This window comes from Nannospalax galili, unplaced genomic scaffold, assembly GCF_000622305.1.
Source record: "Nannospalax galili isolate Female #2095 unplaced genomic scaffold, S.galili_v1.0 scaffold336, whole genome shotgun sequence".
Lineage (NCBI taxonomy): Eukaryota > Metazoa > Chordata > Mammalia > Rodentia > Spalacidae > Nannospalax > Nannospalax galili.
Genome location: NW_008343385.1, coordinates 8,933,224 through 8,948,490, shown reverse-complemented (window position 1 = coordinate 8,948,490; position 15,267 = coordinate 8,933,224). Strand labels below are relative to the sequence as shown.

Here is a 15,267-nt window from a genome sequence, read left to right as displayed (position 1 = left end):
AGGAAGTATTTAGAGGCACCATGTCACGATGATCTACAACTTATTTTTGGTGGTTCAGAAATATATGGTTTGATGAAGAATGTTAATAACAGCTAATAAAGGTTATAATAATTAATGATAGGTATAGGTGGTCGGTGATTTCTGTTCTTCGGCAGTACTGGGGGTTGAATCCAAGGCCTCAGGCATGCTAGGCAAGCACTCTGCACAGAGCTACATCCCAGCCTATCTATTCTAATGTTTTAGTTTTTCTAGATGTTTGAATTTTTTCAGAATAAAAACTTAGGGAAAGATTTTTAGTTTTTTTTTCTCTTCCCTGTTAAAAACAAGTTATGATTATGTAATTCCCCAAAGAGAATCCCTTCCCAAAATATGAATTAGAAATTGGAGACCATTCAAATTTGGACATTTCAAAAGCATATTTTTGTGTTTTTCTTTTAAATCAAGCTACATTGCTTAAGCGTAAAAGCAGATCTGAAGCAACACTTTGCATGACCTTTGTCACGGGCAGTTATTGAATGTTTACTCACCCGAACTCTACTGGGCCTTGTACATTCACCTTTGCCAGAGACTGTGTCTTCAGAGTCACCAGCAAGGCTCCCTCACCTGCTCCATACACATGCTCACAGATGGCACTCTTGGGGACTGGAAGTACAGATCCAAGACGCAGTTTCTCTTGGAGTATTCATAGCTCAACTGGAAAGCAAACCATAATGAAGCTGAGAAACAGACAAATTTAGAAACTACGAATTAAAATGATGCAGAGCCCAACGGGATCACAAAGAGGAAACTGTCATCAACAGGTTTGAAACAACTGCTCTAATGAGCCGCGTGTCAACAGCAAGGCAGACAGACAGTCATAGAACTCACTTCTACATAGATTATGTATTTTTTTCAAAACTAAGTAGCTTCAGGACACCACGATAGCAATTTTCTGTTGTTATCCTCACCTGCCTAATTCAGGCATTCTTTCTGTGATCTAAAGCCTAGAACATTGTATATCCAAGCATGGAGGAATTGATAATGGCTGTAGCTTCATCATGTCTGTCCACAAAACTCTATGGATAAGAATGTGCTTAGAGTAGATAATATATACTGTATATGCGATGCATTGCACTATTAAGTTAGCATAACAGCTATGGTCCTTAGTATTAGATCTAAGATAGGATAACTGTTGGGTGTGGTGGCACACACTCTGATTCCAGCACTCAGGAGGCCGAGGCAGGTGGAGCTCTGTGAGTTCCATACCAGGCCAGCTGGGGCTACATAGTGAGACTCTGTCTCAAAACCAAAACAAACAATAATAATAATAATAATAATAATAATAATAATAATGGTAGTATCACTGAAGTTCTTAAAGAAGGTTAAAGAAAATGGTTGACTACACTGTGACTAGAGTCATGGTATGAAAAAAATACCCAGATTTACATAAGGTCTAAGAATTCTTGCAACTAATATGAAAAATTCATTTATTTATTTAAGTGCACCCATGTCATGCAATGCTCTCAGAGGTCATAAGAGGGTGTCGGATCCCCTAGAACTTGAGTTATGGATGGTTACTAGCCACCATATGGGGACGAGGAATCGAACCCAGGTCCTCTGCAAGAGCAATCAGTGCTCTTAACCACTAAGTCATCTCACCAGTCCCAACATATCAATTTTTGATGTTTTATCCTTAGTTGTGTGTGGTGGCTCTTGCCTATAATCTCAGTACTCGAGAGTCAGAGACATGAGGATTACTACAAATTTCAGGCCACTCTGGCCTACCCAGCTAGTCCTAGGGCTGCCAGGGTTACAAGGTAAGACTTTGTCTCAACAAAACAAAACAAAAATATCCTATATGGGCTAGAGAAACAGCCCAGTGGTAGAATGCTTGCCTAGTATGTAGAAAGCCCTATATTCAATCCAGAGTAAGACAGACAGACAGACAGACAGACACACACACACACACACACACACACACACACATACACACAAATTAACTTCCCAGACTGTGATTTTATCTTTAGAAGATCAATTAGGTGATTTACATTTTCTACTGGGCACAGGTGAAGGCACACTGGGTCTGTAGAAGAGTAATAGAAAAATGGTGGAAAACCTCTTGGTGACTGGGAATGGGAAAGGTCCAACGTCAAGGCTGGGATGCTCAGAACCATGTGTAGAGTCAAGACCGTAGCAGGCCGTCAGGGAGGTAGGAAGTCCATTCTCGAGAATCAGTCTTCCGAAGACTTGAATTTGCAAATGACAGAAACCTCTCCTCTCCCCAGCAAAAGCCCAACACAGAGGCAAAGCCACTGACAGGCACAACCTGAGACGTGGAGGGGATTTGTGGGGATTGCAGAGACTCCGAGAAGGCTGAAACTGCTGCCCCAAACCAGGAAGCAACCCATCCTCCACTCTGCTCCAGCATCAGCCCACTCACGGTTGGGGACCACAGCTCCAGCTCACGGGAGACAACCACAGCCCAGGCTCACAGGAGGGGGCCACAGCTCCAGGGTCATGGGAGGGGTCATAGTTTCAATTACGCAGGTTCCTACTATTTTTCTGTCTCCGTCTCTCTGTCCACATGGTTATGCTTATGTTTAAGAAGAGCATGTTGACTTCTGTGCAGCAAACAGAGGCAAGAGCTGCTTGTTGGCTTGAATTTCTCGCTAGAGAGGGCATCAGTTGAAGAAAACCACTTTTCACTTTTGCTCAAGGAGACAGACGAATCAGTGTTCTTCTTGTTCATGGTCTTTTGGTGTCCGCTGTTTTCACATCTTCCTCCGTGGTCAGGGAGACAGGCGACGAGACATCTTACCGGAGTTCCGTTGCAAGTCCTCTGATTGAAACACAAAAGTCATTTCCCACTTAAAACTCTCCACCTTCGCCATGCCCTGGGCCAGGCACTTGAGGAGTATACAACCAGCTCTGAGGTCCTCGTAAACCTTCCCTCTCTTCTCCATTGCCCCGGGGCAGCTGTGCTGCCACCATCTTGGCTCCCAGTTACTTTCTTTCTTATTTGCCAAGACCTAAGATCTTTGTAGGAGATGTTTTCTCTTTCCAGAAAAATTCTGGTACCCACAGATGAGAACTCAGCTACATTATGCAAAATGAGAGACACAGGAACAGTTTACTGGATTCATCACAGATTATACTCACAAACAGCACCGAAGCAGAAAGCCTCTTCAGAACATCAGATCGTGACCTGCTGTTGATTTCCAGCAATGAACATCTGCCATCCTTGGAATAACATAGACTAGGTAAGTTTCAGAACAGACAGGCATGCTTGCTCATTAGGTGACAAGCCAGGTAGCAGGTGCAGAAGGTGAGGCTAATCAGGGACCTCCTTACACTCGGTCTGTCACCCTGCCCCCTTCCGGGGTGTGTGTGGGGTGAGGCAGTGCCAGCCCTGACAGAATCTATTTTTGTCTATCTTTGACTACCCCTACTTGCTCTTTTTCTATAATATCCAAGAAAACTAGTCTCAACTGGCTGAGACATCTTCCTCTTTCATGACAGAGGTTCTCTGTCTCTTCTCCCCTAGCATTCTGTGTGACCCATTTCATTTGGCTTTAAGAGAACCAAAGAAGAATTTACTTTTCTTTCCTTTCTTTTCTCTAATTTTTTTTGAGAGAGGGTCTCCCTGTAACCCCAGAACTTGCTATACAGACCAGGCTGGCTTTGAACTCCACACACATGGTTTTATCTTACATTTCAGAACTATTAAAGCTTAGACATTTTCACTCAGTTATTGTGAATATACATAGAGAATTGTGAATATAAAATATGTGGACTTGATATTTTGGTTTTAAGACAAAAACTTGTTATTAATATTGTTAATAAGTAAGGTCTCATATATCCCAGGCTACCCTTAAACTCATATGTAGTCTTGAACTTCCGATCCTCCTGCCTCCATCTCCAAAGTGCTGGAGTTACAGGAGTGCACCAGAATTCCTGGTTTATGTGGTGCTGCAGATTGAACCCAGGGTTTTGTTCATACTAGGAAAGACTTCTACCAACTGAGCTACATTTCCAGTCCTAAAAAATTTTTAACTGAAAAAAGTGCTGTCCTTCTTTTTACCTCTAGATGGCGATATGTATTTTTTAATAAGCACAAACCACCTGATGAACAAGCTGTTGACATTTTTTTATGTGAAAAAATCTGCGTTGGAGCTGGGCATGGTGGTGTATGCCTGTAATTGCAGCTCTCAGGAGGCAGAGGCAGGAGGATTGTGAGTTTGAGGCCAACCTGAGCTAAATAGTCTCTGTTTCAAAAAGCCAAAGGAGGAAAAATTATTGCTTGGGTCTAAATATTAATATTTTATATATCATTTATTTGGCAAAAGTTGGTCATTCCATAATTATTTAAAACAGCATTATTCTATTGTGACAGGTTTAAGAATTTCTTTTATTGATTCACGAACTTTTCTTTAGAAAATTCCAAAAGAGAATGCTTCCTTCAACTTACATGAGGAGGTTATAATGAAAGATGATTGGAGGTCATTACCTGTGCTTCCAAACTGCTATACCAAAGAACTCCCAATGAATAAAGAACACAGAGGTGATTTACTGAAAGAGAATACAAACTGCACATAATTCTATGAAAATACATGGACACTCACTAACAACCACATCACAGCTAAAGCAAGGTGATGCCTGTTTTTTTCTTCTCAGATCAGCAACAAAGTTGATCCGCATCAGAAAGGTTGACGCCACGGTAACAGGCACTTCAGGCAACTTCAGGCATGCCTGTAATCCCAGAATTTGAGGATGAGGCAGGAGAATTGCTGAGAGTTTGAGGCCAGTCTGGGCTATATAACAAGATCCTGTCTTGAGAGAGAGAAAGAGAGAGAGAGAGAGAGAGAGAGAGAGAGAGGAATCTTAAATTATCCAAATCTTAAATTATTCAAACTTTAACTAGTACTTCAACTTATGGTCTTCTTTCTAAAGGAAATAATCAGAAATATGACAAATTCTACATAAAGAAACTGATTACAGTGTTGCATGTAATATTCGTAATTAAGAACAATATTGCAGGGACAGGGCTATAAAGATGATTCAGATTGTTTGAGATATTCTGTATGAAATACAACAAAATTTAATAAAAACAAATTTTTTAAAAAGAACAATATTGCATAAATTAGGTCTGCTTATGCTACCTTACAGTCATTTACAAACTTGCAACTAATTTTAAATGACATAAGAAAATATTCATGGGGCTGGAGAGATGGCTCAGCAGTTAAGAGCACTGGCTACTCTTGCAGAAGATGAAGGTTTGATTCCCAGCACCCAGATAGTGATTAACAACCATCCATAACTCCAGCTCCAGGGGATCTGATGCCCTCTTCTCACCTTGGGCACTGCATTACATGGGTGGGTGCTCTTATACACATACAGGCAATACACTCATGCACATAAAAACAAAAATAAAATATTTTTTAAATAGAAAAAAAATATTCACAAGCTGGGCATGGTGGCACACATCTTTAATCCCAGCACTCAGGCAGGCAGATCTCTATGGGTTCAAGGCCAGCCTGATCAACATAGCAAGTTCCAGGCCAGCTGGGGCTACAGGGAGACCCTGTTTCAAAAAAAGAAAGAAAATATTCATAACACTATATAATTCAAAAAGCAGGCTAACAGTAATCTCAGCACTCAGGAGGCTGAGGCAGGAAGATTGCTATTTTGAAGCCAGCCTGGGCTATATAAAGACATTGCTTCAAAAAACAAATAATAAGAAGTCAAAGCTAATATTTGTAAGTATGATATTATCTCAGTATTTGGAAAGAAAGAATGAAAAAATATACTCAAGGGGCTGGAGAGATGGCTCAGCAGTTAAGAACACTGGTTGTTTCTGCAGAAGACCTGGGTTCAAATCCCAGCACCCACATGGCAGCTAACAGCTGTTGGTAACTCCAGTCCCAGGGGATCTGACAGCCTCTTCTGACCTCTGCGGGCATTGCATGACACGGGTGCGCTTACCTACATGCAGGCAGTACACACAAACACGTAAAATAAAAATAATAAATAAAATTTTTTTTAAGTTAAAAAAAGAAAGAAAAAAATATACTCAAATATAAATGAAATTTATTTGGTTATAAAGAGTATAAGTGCTTTTTCTTCTGTTTTCTCTCTACTACAAAATCTAAGTAGTACTTTTTAAAACTTTGTTTATTTTTATGTATATGAGTGTATTGCCTGCATGTATGTGAATGCACCTGTGTTGTGCAGTGCTGTGGAGGTCAGAAGAGGGCATCGGATTCCCCTGGAACTGGAGTTAAAGATGGCTCATAGCCACCATGTGGGTGCTGGGAATAGAACCCAGGTCCTCTGCAAGAACAGTCAGTACTCTTAACCACTGAGCCATCTCTCCAACCCTGTAAGTAGTACTTTTATAGACAAAAAAAGTTATTTCTTTAATGAAATAAGTGGCATTTGGAGTGATTTTTGAGCCTGTTACTTTGCTGGTCTTCTGGGGCTGAGGTCCTTCCCATCTACCCTTTTTCTCTCCTCAGCCTAGTAGTGAGAGAGAGCAAGTTCTAGTGTCAGTCCTCAGAATCCTATGTCAGTCTTGCTTTTCCTGTTCTCTCTTGGATTAAGGCTGAGAAACTTTATGTGTCTATGCATATTCCTGTGCATGTGTTTATGGAGGCAAGAGGACAGCCTTGGGTGTCTTCCTCGGAATGCTGACCCTCTTTCAAGACAGGGTCTCTTATTTTCCTGGAACTATCTGAGTAGGCTAGACTGGCTGGTCAGTCAGCCCCAAGGATCCTCCTGTTTCTGTCTCCAGGGATTACAAATGCTGGGATTACAAGTGCATGCCACCATGCCTAGCCAGCATTTTTACTGGGGATCAATCTGAGGTCCTTGTGCCTAAAGGCAAGCACTTTACTGACTAAGCCAGCCCCTCAGTCCCTCAGCCCCTCAGCCCCTCAGCCCAAAATGGAGAAAGGTTGCTTTTTTGTTGTTGTTGTTGTTGTTATTGTTGTTGTTTTGGTCTTTTTGAGACAAGGTCTCCATGTAGCCACAGCTGGCCTGGATTTGCTAATGGAGACCAGACTGGCCTCGAACTCAGAGATTCTCCAGCTTCTGCCTCCTGAGTGTGGGGATTAAAGGCGTGTGCCACCATGACCAGCTTCTTTTTGAGACAGGGTCTCCCTATAGCCCCAGCTGACCTTGAACCTGACTATGTAGACCACACTGGTCTTGATCTCACAAAGACCTGCCTGCCTCTGCCTCCTGAGTGCTGGGATTAAAGGTGTACGCCACCATACTTGAATTTGGATCTTTTCCTGAGCTAGCTGTGTGGCTTGATCCTGTCCATCCTGGGCAGTGGCGAGGAACTATCCCAGGCAGCCATGCTATCTCAAGGGGAAATGGCAGGCACTGTTCAGTGTGCTGTGTTGCTGAGTGGAACTCACTATGTAGACCAGGCTAGCCTTGAACTCACAGAGATCTGCCTGCCTCTGCCTCCTGAGTGCTGGAACTAAAGGCATGTGCCACCACACCCAGCTAGAGAAAGATTTTAAACCCTGAAGTCTGAAGTTTATTTTAAACAGCGGTGAATCATGAATACTCACGTCTAACAAATGTCCCCAAGTCCTGTTGTTCATTTATCTTCTTCAAGATTTCTCTTTTCCCTTCTTCATTTTATTTGATAGTTTAAATTTTTTTTTAAACAGTGTGTAGCATAGGCTGGCCTCAAATTTATGATCCTCATGCCTCAGCCTCCTGAGTGCTGGGATCACAGGCATGTGTACTACACGTAGCTCTAAATTTTAATTTTCTACACTGTAATCTACATCATGTCTTCTAATTAATATAAAATCCACCCATTCACATTTTTCTTCAGGGCATCAAAAAATTAGTTACTGAAAATATTTTCAGTTTAATTGAAACAGCTTAAATCATTTATAAGCCGAAATATTAGCTCATTTGAAATTTCCTTTTTAAATTCAGGTTTTCTTCATTGTGAGGCAAACCATAAAAAAGCAGTCAGTATATGTTGTGAAAAGTCTAGATTCTGGCTACAGGAAACCTTGCCTTTGTCCTAGGAAGTGGTCAGAAAGACAGTTGGGAATTAGCAGCGTGGCATTCCATCTGGCACTGATTGTTTGTGTGATGTTTGGTAAATTAGTTATCCCATTTCTTTGCCTGTAAAACTAAGCTGCTAGCCCAGATGGCCCGTGACTCATGAACTGACAAAGGAACAGGAGCAGAAGAGTTGAAATGAGACTGGCATTAAAACTCTGGGTCATGTGACTCCCATATATATAAAACCTCTTCCGATTCTGAAACGCTCAGTGTCTCTTCACAGTGTCTACAGTAGGAACTCCCTGGGCCTCTGTCACTCAAGCTTGCTCCCAAACCATAGTTTAGAGGCCACGGTTGGCTTCTGTTTTCTTAGTGCTGTGGTCTGGATGCTTGTGTCCCTCCAGAATTCACAGGCTGAAATCCAAATCTGCAAATCTGAGGGGAGTCAGGAGGCAGGACCTTTGGGAAGTGACTGAGACTTGAGATCACAACTGTCATGAGTGGGATGAGTGGCCTGTAAAGGGGCCTGGAGAGTTCCTCTGCCTCCTTCCACCATATGAGGACAGAGCTTGAAGATGCTGTCAGAACTGTAAGGAGCCCTTCAACAGAGGGAATCTGCCAGCACTTTGATCTTGGAGAGCCCATCCTGTAACTGTGAGAACTGAATGTTTGTTATTTATCAACTACCGGTTCACAGGCTTCTTATTTGTTTTGTGTTTTGATATCCTCTGTGAAACATGCCCCTCCCCAATAAATAAATAAATGAAATAAATCTTTCAAAAAGATTTCCAGTGGGGTGTGGTAGTATATGTCTGTAATCCCAGAACTCAGGAGGTAGAGGCGGGAGAATTACAAATTCAAGGTCAGTATAAGCTATACAATAAGACTTTGTCTCAATAATAATAAAAAGCCAAAAACAAAAAACCACCAAAATGTTTGCATTTCACCTATCTGCATGGTCCATTTCTAGTGTGCCGTGTTTGAATGACCAGTCACAGCTGTAACTCAGCCACATTCTGAGTTGCTGTTGAAAAATAGATTTAGGTTAAGATTTATTTTGCATTTATTTTAAACATGATTTCTTTCCATTTTTGGCCACCAGGAAAAATCTTTGTTTATTTTTGGGTGCTTTGTTTTAGTAACAGTGTTTAAAAGCATTAAAAGTGAAATAACCTAACTTTTTTTTTTTTTGGTTCTCTCTATATGTGACATTCTCCAATTTCCTCTGGTCAGAAGTTCTTTGAAACGATGCCGTCCGCCTTTGCCAGTTGAAGAATAGAATCATCTGACTCACCCATCCTGCGAATGGCTCCACAGATAAGTTACCTTGCCAACCTCTGCCGCATTCTTCTGGATGGATGCGTGGTCCTTCACACCAATGATGCGATTGCTCACGGAACATAACTCTCCGGCGTCGTTCTGCATGTCTAGGCAATGCCTGCTTCCTCCAGTCCAGCACCAGTGCAAAAAGGGGAATAACCTAACTTTTAAGTAATGTATTTAATGTGTGGGAAATTTTCTTTGCCTCTTGTCTTGTAAACGGTGAACAATGAACAGACTTTTCTCTCACAGTTCTTTGACTCAGGCATAGTTTATAAACATAGTGATGTTATAAACATATAATTAAACCTAGATTACATTAATTAGTAATAGAGATAGGTAGAAGCAGACTGAGAAACAGAACTCTGAGCATAGATGTTGTCTGTTATATACACTGTAACATTTGGCTGGAGTTTGTGTAGAGATAATTACAGTTTACTTATAGTTGGCCAATACTGAGGTCTAGCCATATGCAATGTACCCTTCTAATTTACTTGATCTGTTTCGTTGATTTCTCTGATTCTTCCTGTACAAAGCTTTTGTTTTTTTTTTTTTTTTTTTTTTTTTTTTTTAGAAAGAGTCCCCTTATAGCCCCAGCTGGCCTGGAACTTGCTAAGTAAATCAGGCTGGCCTCCATCTCACAGAGATTGACTTGTCTCTGCCTCCTGCACGCTGTGATTAAAGGCTTGTGTTTTTTGAATTATTTTGTTTTTGAAACAGGGTCTCATGTAGCTGTCTGGCCTCTAACTCAATATGTGTCCAAGGCTGGTCTTTTTAAAAAATATTTTATTTATTATTTTTATTTTATGTGTATGAGTATATTGCCTATATGTATGTAAGTGCACCCATGTGGTACAATGCCCATGGAGGTCAGGAGAGGGCTTCAGATCCCCTGGAACTAGAGTTATAGATGGTTGTCAACTACCGTGTTGTTGCTGGGACTTGAACCTGGGTCCTCTGCAAGAGCAGCCAGTGCTCTTAACCACTGAGCCATCTCTCTAGCCCCCAAGGCTGGTCTTAAACTCATTCTTATGCTACCACTGCCCAAATGCTAGGATTACAGGTATGCACCACCATACCTGGCTCTTGATTTTATAACTTAAAACTATTCTCTTGCCAGGCATGGTGGCACACACCTGTAGTCCTTAGATATTTATTCACTTGTTGACAAACTGTCTGTTGGACACCACCATGCTCTGGAGATGATGCTTGAGCTTGAGCTATGAAGTTAAAACAAAGTCTCAGTGAGAGACAGAGACAATTAGAATACAATAAACAGAAATGTGCTTGAAGCTCCAAGAGATGAGATGAGAAGGAACTCCTGATTCTGCCTAATGCCAGGGAGGCCCTGCTGGAAGGGGCGGTTACCTGAGGAAGTTATACCTGCCGTCATGATATAGAGGAGAAAGAAGGGAGTGTGTGGTGCTTGACTTGAGGGAGTCCTGGGTGCTCTCTGTAGGGCACGTGGCCCAGCCTAAGAGGTTTTGGGACATGGCTCCCAAAAGAACACACTAAAGGTTACAGGGAAACTGAGAAGCAGAAGGCTGGGGCACAAAGGTGTTTCCACAGCTTACTCATAGAGTGAGGAATTCAGAAAGGCTGGGTGATGGGATGTGTAAGGGGAGGGGAAAACTGTTGTAAACAGCTAATATATATTGGCTCATTTAATTCCACAAAGCAATTACTATTTGTATCTCTAGTCTACAGAAGAGGATATTGTGGCACCGTTAAAACTGGTCCACAAAATCTCTGGTTCTCTTAAAGACATAAATCCTAGTCCCTCTCCCCTAGATTGTAGACTAGACTACATGATTTGTCTCTACCTATGAAATATGGCATAAGTGACAAGTTGTGGGTCCTAAGACTAGGTTGCACATGGCATCGGGGCCTTCTTGACTCTCTCTCATGTGCTATTCTTCCTGGCAGAGGATAGAGGCCTTATCCTGAGCACACTCAAGCAACCTCGTGGAGGTTTCATGTGGTAAGAAATTAAGCCCTTCTAGTTGGAAAGACAGGTTAACTCCCTAGCTAAAATGGTGTTACAGAACAGAGGGGGGCTGACCTACTGTTCCTAAAGAAAGATGGCTCGTACATGGCCTTAGGGGAGGTTTGCTGTTTTTATGCCAATAATTCAGGTATAATTGAGTTTTCCTGGGCCTCTGCTAATTCTCCTAGCCTTTACAGTGAGCCCATGCCTCCTAAAATGTCTAACCTGATAGATCAAAAGGCGTCCAAATGCCATCAAAATTTTGGTTCTAGGGACCCAAGATGAGCCTCAATATCAAAACAAGTAAAAAAAATTGACTTATGTCCCAGAGCCAGTGGGGAATGTAATACCCTGAGTTCCTCCATTTTGTGTGAGTTTTAACTGGTCAGTCATCTGGCCATAGGATCACCCCTAGGAAGGCGGGTCACGCTAAATAAATGGGTGGAATACCTAGTGCATGAAATAGTGAGTTTTTCCTGCCTGGAATCCTGCCTACTGTCTGCCTTTCTGAGTCCTTCAGAGGGCGTAATTTCCCTTCTTTTTCTTCATGCCTTTCTTACTAAACATGCTTTCTTTAAGGCTCTGGGCAGCCCCTAGCATCTTGTATTTCTTTACTTTCTCTAAATCTTCCTTCTCTCAGCCATGTGGCCGCCAGTCAGCCCCGAGTCTGACCTCCCACAAAGGCTCTAAACCTGCACTGCTTCATGGCTTGCTTGCTTTCTTCCCACCATTCACCTCCTCAAGGCAGCTGCCAGGATCACCAGCTCGTTTGTCCTGAGGATTTCTTTTTCTTTAAAATTCTAATAAAATTATAAAAGCTTAAAAAAAAAGAGAGAAAGAAATCAAGGCCTTCTGTAAGAGCCATTTCAGAACTTCAGCCTCTTATGACCTGCTACCAGAGCAGCCATTTGGAAAGACTTTCTAATCTTGTTGATGCCTTCAGATAGTGGTAGCCCCAGCCTTGACTTCAACCTCAGGACTTCAACCCTGAGCAACTATGTGGCTAAACTGCCCCCCAGATTCCTGACTGAAAGAAACCTCCAAGTGTTAACTAGTTTAAGCTACCAGGTTTTGACGTAATTTATATAGTGCTAGATAATCAATACAGTGAGGCATGAACACATTAAGTCACATTTTTCAAGGTCACATAACTCAAATTATAAACCTGGAATATGAGCCCAGGCACTCAAACCCCAGAATCTGCACATCTGAACTTCATGATATCTTACTTTGGAAAGATGCTCTGGTCCGTCTGTGGAAATCAGGAGTATATTATGCATATATATGTTTGCATCTATCTACCCATATCCGTGTGTGTTATCTTTTACACGTACATTAGGATTTTAACCTGACAATGATTGGGAACTGGTGAAAGCAATTACACTTCGAGAAGATCCCATGCTGCAGAGCCTCCATCTGAAGGGGCTAAAATGGTGCAACAGTGTCAGGTGACAGGAATAATCCAGACAGTAGGGAGAGTCCTGAACTGCAGCACAGGGTAGAAAGGGTTAGATAGGCTCATGAAATGTTCACAAGGTAGGCTTAAAAGACGGACTGCTTAAATATTTGTGATGTTGGCTATGAAAGAGAGGAGGGGTGAATATGAGGACTTCCAGAACTGAAAGGATCGTAGCCATCATGGTAGTAGTGGTAGTGGTAGTTGATTGGCAGCTGGGGGAGAGAAGGGGAATCATCAGGACTTGTACTTTGGATGTGGTGCAGCTGAGATGCCTTTGAGATGTTCAGGACACACCCAAGATGTGGCATCCCAGCTTCCCCAGGCAGCTTGCAGAGGCTGAGCTGAGATGGCTTTGAGAGACATCTGTCAGTCTCTAGTGGTTGATGATGGCATGGGCATGGATGCCAGGCCCCTAGGAGGATGTGTGTCAGGCGAGATAGACAGGTCTCTCAAAGGAGGCCAGGGGAACTCTAACCGTCAGGTGGGGTGAGCAGAGAAAGCCAGGGAGAGCCCGATGAAATGGTATCAGAAGAGCTGAGTGCAAAGAGAGTCTCCAGGAGAGTGTTAGTAAAGTATCAAAAGCAGTCTCTGAAGCTGAAAGATGCCATGAAATTTTGTCTGTCACTTCAGACACCTAGTGGAGATGCTTCCCTAACTGTCCACTGCGGTGGCACCAAAGCCTCCCTATGAAACTTCTTCTCAGTTAATCTACTAGTTTCAGTCCACCACACTTTAAAGTTTAGCAACTGAGGGCTGGAGAAATAGCTCAGCCTCTAAGAACACTGGCTGTTCTTCCAGAGGACCAGGGTTCAGTTCCCAGCACTAACAACCCAGTGACTAACAACCGTCTGTTCCAGTTCCAGTTTCAGGGGACCCAATGCCCTCTTCTGGCCTCTGAGGGCATTGCATACAGGTACACTTACATACATGCAGGCAAAACACTCATACACATAAAATAAAAATAAATTAGTTTTAAAAAATTTGAAGTTTAGTAAATGGCTGTTGAAATGGCTCAGTGGGTAAAGGCGTTTGCTGCCAAGCCTGACAATGTTCGTTCCATATCTGGAACCCATATAGTAGAAGGACAGAACTCCCACAAGTTGTCTTCTGACCTCTACAGTTGTGCACCTCTCAATAAATTAAATAAATAAATAAAATGTAAAGGTTAGGGGCTGGAGAGATGACTCAGTGGCTAAGAACACTGGCTGCTCTTGTAAAAAACAACTGGGTCAGGGTCCCAGCATTCATATGCTAGCTAGCAACTATCCAGTTCCAGGGGATCTAACACCCTCTTCTGGCCTTCGTGGCATTGCACACACATGTTACACTTAAATGCATGCAGGAAAAAACATTTATATGCATAAAACAAAAAATTTTAATGTAAAATTAAGCAATGACTAGGCACATAATAAATGACTGAAGAATGAACACATAGTTTCAAATAAGGACCAGGCACTGGGTAGCACAGGGTTTTGCTTTATTTGTAGATACAGAAGTAAAAGACCATTCAGTGAGTCCCCTTGATTCATTACATTGCCTCACATTTTGGAGGGCATTTGGTGTTGCCAGTGTTAATATACATTTTTAACTTCTCCTATGGAAGAGCTATTAGTTTTGACAAAACTAAAATTCAGGGCTTATGATTCCAAAATATCTTTTGACATTTTAATATTGAGTTTAAAAATGTGATTCGACATGCATTAAAGTCTACTGAGCTTTAAAAACTGGTTTCTTTAATGACATAAGCTTCTTTCAACTTTATCTGTTCTAGTAGTAACTTCCTGTTCATCTGGGAGTCATTACTCTCAAAATGTGTATTTAAGTAAAATGAACTAATGTCAGTACTTAACGTTCTCAGTAATTAGATGTGGGATTAGGACCTCTTCTTCTTTTCTTTTTTTTTTTTTTTTTTTTTTTTTTTTTTTTTAAAAAAAAAAAAAAAAAAATTTTCGGTCTTTTTGAGACAGGGTCTCCCTGTAGCCCCAGCTATCCTGGATTCACCATGGAGACCAGGCTGGCCTTGAACTCACAGAAATTAGCCTGCCTCCCAAGTGCTGGGATTAGAGGCGTGTGCCACCACGCCCAGCCTAGAACCTCTTCTTAAATCATGCTTGAGTTGGCAATTTAGAAAACCATGGCAAAGTCATAAAATAATAGATCCCTAATAAAGTTTCAAAGGTCTGAAAGTCTTGTACTGAGTTAAAAAAAAAAAAAAAACTAAGAAAATTGAATTAATGTGGTATTCATAGTCAAGGCGAAAGTTTTCCACATATTTAAATGATTAAGACAATTAGACAACTGTAAACCAGGCTTTCAATTCTATGGTCCTTTATAGTAGGAAGGCTGGGTTGTAAATCTGGGTTTGTTAGCCAAGGATACTCATTTGGGGGGTGGGGAGTGGGTATAAAGCCCTACAAACAACGTTGCTTGCTGAGGGCATTTTATGTTTCCTTGCTTTAATACTCCCAGAAGTTTTTTTTTTTTTTTT

The 15,267-nt window shown here is 41.7% G+C and overlaps 1 long non-coding RNA gene across 1 annotated transcript; it reads left to right on the top strand.

Moving 5' to 3' along the window:
* Window positions 1-466: 466 nt before the first annotated feature.
* On the top strand, window positions 467-9,853 carry LOC115071432. The gene is made up of 3 exons (XR_003850521.1): window positions 467-800; window positions 2,265-3,239; window positions 9,247-9,853. It is a non-coding gene; the product is annotated as an uncharacterized LOC115071432 (long non-coding RNA).
* Window positions 9,854-15,267: the final 5,414 nt, after the last annotated feature.